This window comes from Saimiri boliviensis, chromosome 7, assembly GCF_048565385.1.
Source record: "Saimiri boliviensis isolate mSaiBol1 chromosome 7, mSaiBol1.pri, whole genome shotgun sequence".
Classification (NCBI taxonomy): Eukaryota; Metazoa; Chordata; class Mammalia; order Primates; family Cebidae; genus Saimiri; species Saimiri boliviensis.
The window spans coordinates 115,146,961-115,151,862 of record NC_133455.1 but is presented as its reverse complement, the minus strand read 5'-3'; positions in this window follow the sequence as shown (position 1 = coordinate 115,151,862).

Sequence of the window (4,902 nt, the reverse complement as noted above, 5' to 3'; positions counted from 1 at the left end):
ACAATTCACACTGGGGCCTGTAAGAGGGGTGGGGGGAGAGAGCATCAGGATACATAGCTAATGAATGTGCGGCTTAATACCTAGGTGATGGGTTGATGCGTGCAGCAAACCACAATAGTACACGTTTACCTGTGTAACCAACCTGCACATCCTGCACATGTATCCCGGAACTTAAAGTAAAATTAAATCAAAATGTTTAAAAAGTTTACCTTCTTCAGCAAAGAGCAGGTGGAGCAGGTTGGAGAGTGGATGCTAAGGGGCAAAAAAAAAAAAAAAAAAAAAAAAAAAAACAAAACAAACAAAAAAAAAAAAACAAAAAAAAAAACAAACCATTACAGCAGTAGTATAGAAGAGCAGATACTATTTGTCAGCCAGTGAATTTTAGCTGGAGTTGGGAAATAGCATGCACGTGTTTAAAGCCTCCACAAGTGATTCTGATGCGAAACGCTCGAGTGGAGGAAGGGCAGTGTTAAATAGGAAGGACCCAGTAGGCAAAAGAGAGCAATAGCCTAAGTAATTTATCATAAAGTTTAAGGGTTTGGGGAATTTAAAAAAATCTTCAGACACTTCTGATAATAAGAAACATTGAGGGTCTCTTATTAAAAGCACATAAAATTTGGGCCTCACTCCCGATTTTCTGAATCAGAATTTCCAAGGGAGAGATACTAGAATCTACATTTTTAAATAAAGGCTCTAGGTGATTCTTATGTTTGTGCCAGTTCAAAAACTCTGATGTAATCCAAGCCTACATTTTACACATGAGGAATTAGCTAATTCTTAACTTGTTACCACCCAGTGACCCAGTGACCAACTTAACTCATTCTCCTGCCCTCAATAACACACGGAACATGTGAGAGAACAGAGGCTAACATGTATGTGTTCTGACTCTCACATGGTTTTGTGGGCTGATGAGACAGACGTGCCTCACTCCTGTAGACCTAACCCAGAGGATGTCAGAGAGCTCAGGAGGCAAGGGTTGGACTGAAGCAATTTCAAGAATATAGGGCTGGACAAACACCACAATTATGGCCACTGCCTCACCAAGCCACCCTCCCTCCGTAGCCTGTGTCACACTCCCTGCCTCTGCTGCCTCCTTTAACTGGAGTAGGAGGAAAACAGAGAGGGTGAAAGGCAGGTGGAGGCAGCAGCTGGCTATTGCTCCACCTTCTTCCTAATTGTTTCAGCATTGGGTGGAAGTTGAGATTAATGGTGCCAGTGAGCACCCATTTTCCACAGACCTCAGTCACACTACAGTCAGACAGAAAAAGCAGTACATAAAGAGAAAACTTTCCTCCTGAGTCTCGACCCTAGCTGAATATGCACACTGGTCCTAACAATCGCCACTGTGCAATTGACCTGTGCTGTGAGAAAGCACATGAATCGCCATAAACAATGTTATAAAACAAAGGGGGAGGAGTTTCTCAATAACTAAAGAAGTGGGGGAAATCACACACACAGAGAAATAATCAATTAGACCAATATTTAGTACAAGAGAAAAAACGATATCACAAGATTGAGCACCGTAAAGCTAATATAATGAGAACTACGCAAATACGACACTGAACTGTTTTAAAGGGAAAAGGAGGAAAGGAGCCATGTTTCATAAATGGCTACAGGGAAAGGCTCATGCAGGCCACAAAAATGTTGGTACGTAGAAACTAGCATGGTGCTTTCTGCAATATGAGGGCAGAGTCAAATGGATGAAACCTGAAATTTAAAAAAGCAAGAATCGAGTTGATTGGCAACGTCAGTCACACTATCTTTTTTTTTTTTTTTTTTGGTGGCAAAAACAATTGAGAGGCCTGGGTTTTGCCTGGATCTGCCACAAAGTACCTGCTAGATAATCAGCTAATTCACTTTTCTCCTTTGGCCTCAAATATTTGAGAATAAACCAGGTTCTTGGATATAATGATCGCCAAGTTTTCTTTCAGCATAAAACTCCAAAAAGCAAGTAATAAATCTAAAATATTTCAACTGATCCCTTTAGACCCGAAGGCCTAAAGCACAAAGCCTGAGTTTCCAATTATTTTCAGAGTGCTCGTTTAATGCCCATTTTCCACATTAATCCCCGTTTCTCCAGGGCCCAGTGACAAAGTCAAATCGTGGATAGTACTGCCACCTGCTGCAACAAATAAGCACTTCAACACTTAGAAGACAACCATTTCTATTAGATTTTTCAATCCACAGAACTAGGTCTGAATTGAACTAGCTTCCCATTCACTGACCAATTAAAACTGTTGCACTGCTTGTCCAAGGAGAAGTAATCCATGTAGAGGATAAGCATTAAAAGGGTATAAAAGTGAACACAGTACAAGGTAAGTTTTGTTTCTGCTCAGTGCCCTACATCCCACTCATTCTCAGTCAATCCCTGTTAATGCTTTTTGTGAATCCTACCAGAGACATTCTATGCATAGACACACTTGTATGTATACACTTTTTTTGCACAGTAATAATACACTATATTCGCTATTCAATACTATTTTTGACTTGTGTTTTCTTGAAGATTGCTCCATGTTTGTACATTTTGATAGACCTCATTTTTTAAGTAGCTGCATGTGTTTCATTTGTATAATTGAAGTCTAATTCACATATCCAGCCTCAAACAGAAGGATATTTTGGATATTTTTAGACTTTTACATATTTTCTCAAATGACTTCATATCTATGTCAGAGTCATACAGGTTTATCTCTAGGACCAGTTCCTAGGTGTAGAACGGACAGGTTTTGAAGGACATTGCCACACTGACCTCTGAAAAATTTGTAATCATTAATACAGCAGATAACTATATTAAGGCACATTTTTCCAAAAACTCATATCCTTATATAATATTATTAAATTTTTGTTTTGCCTGGAACCGAACTGTTTCCTAAGTTTAAACATCACTGTTATGTCCTTGTCAGGGCTTTGTGTGTTTTCCTATAAAAAGTGAATCTTTGCAGTGAACTCTAAGATTGCTCCTGCATCACTGTCATCTGTATAAAAGGAAGTATTGGTTTGTCTTATATTTGTGGTACAAATACTTTTTCCCATTTGTTTCCTACTTTTTAACCTTCATTTATATTATTTTTAACCCATACATATTTGAAATTTTATACAGTAATCTTAGCATTTTTAAGAACTTTCGTATATTTTATTTTATTTTAGGTTTTTCTCATTCCTTTTTTAAAAAAATTCTTTTATATTTTCTCCCAGTTTTTTCCCTTTCTTTTTTTACTTTAAATCTTTGATCCATCTGAAAACTATATATTTTTGCAGAAAATGTTTTCTTCAGATAGGTAGCCATTATCTTAATCCAATTTAATCATAAATAATAAATTTCTTCTACCACTTTAGTGAATTTCCATATTTGTCACGTGTGACTCTATTTCTATATTTTCTATTAAATTACATCAATCTATTCATGTTTAAGTAGCTACTAACTTCAGAGTATACTTTAAGATTTAACATAACTTGTATCTTCTCATTATGCATCTTTTTCATATACTTTCTGGATATTAGTACATGTTTATTTTTTCATTTACAATTTGGAATCATCTGTTCCAGCTCCCTCCATTTCTGTCCTGTTTGTAACATTCCCAGACACCACACACTAACAATGAACTACCTGAAAAATAAATTAAGAAAACAAAGCTGTTGATAATAGCATCAAGAAGAATAAGATGACAGATGGCTCGTTAGAAGCAGCTAGTGTGCATGGCTCTCATGGAGAGAAAGAGGGGGTGAGTAAATGCAACGCCTTCAACTGAAACATCCAGGTACTTGCACTGGGATTAATCATGGAAACCAATTGACCCACAAAGAATGAAAAAAAAGCAAGACAGGACAATGGCCCACCTGGGAACAATCTGGAGCCTGGGGATCCTTCTCTGCCTGGGGAGGTGGTGAGTGAATGAGTGACAGAACAACTCTTCTCCCACAGATCTTTGTGACCCTCAGGTGAGGTGATCCCAGATGGAGTGAACCCACTGCACCAGGGCCTTCAGTCTTCAGTCTGACAGAGAGGGCTATGTGGAGTCATGGCAGAGCAGCCCCTTAGGCATGCATGAAGACGCTGGAGCCTTAGGTACTTGGGCTTTCTGGCAAAAGTAGCTGCAGTGGAAGGTTGAATTCCTGCACATACTCCTAGGAAAGAGGCTGAATCCAGGAGGCTGAGCAGCAACAGGCCCCAGGCCCCGTGTCCATGGCATCTCACAAGATAAGACCCGTTGGCATGGAATTCCAGCCAGCTACAAAGTATTGGAAGACCTGTAATGTCGAGGAAATAGCATCTATTTCATAAGAGTGTTTCTCTAAGATTATATGAAATAAGCATGTAATCATGGTAAATGTCCAATGATCATATTATGATTGGTAATGGTAATTACCAATTGGTAATGGTAATTGGATCATGGTAAATGTCCAATGATCATATTATGATTGCTATATTCTTTGTGATTGTAATAATTATGAATATCTTGCTTTCTACATGCTGATAGCCTAGCACAGGGATACAGTTTGTTATGAGATGGTATTGAAGGGAGCCATTAACTATGCAACAGCACTGGTAGAAGTTGTTGTGTGTGTATGTGTGTAGCTGTGAGCTATGAAGTTGGGAAGAGTGATAATTAAGGTGAATCTTTCTACTGCTCTCCATTTCCATCATCTCATGGGTGAACTATTACAACAGGCTCCAAATAATCTGTCTGTTCCCACACCTGTTCCCCAACTCATCCTTCAGATTGTAGCCATCGTGTCTATTTCACAGCAGTAAGAATGCAAACGGTGAGAAACATGGACCTCATTGTATTGTTCTTGACTGCGTAGTCAGTGTCTGGCATGGAGCCTGGCAGACAGCAGGCACTCGATGTATTAATGTATATGTTGACTGAGTTGACAAGTGATGACTTAAAAGACTCTGCCCTG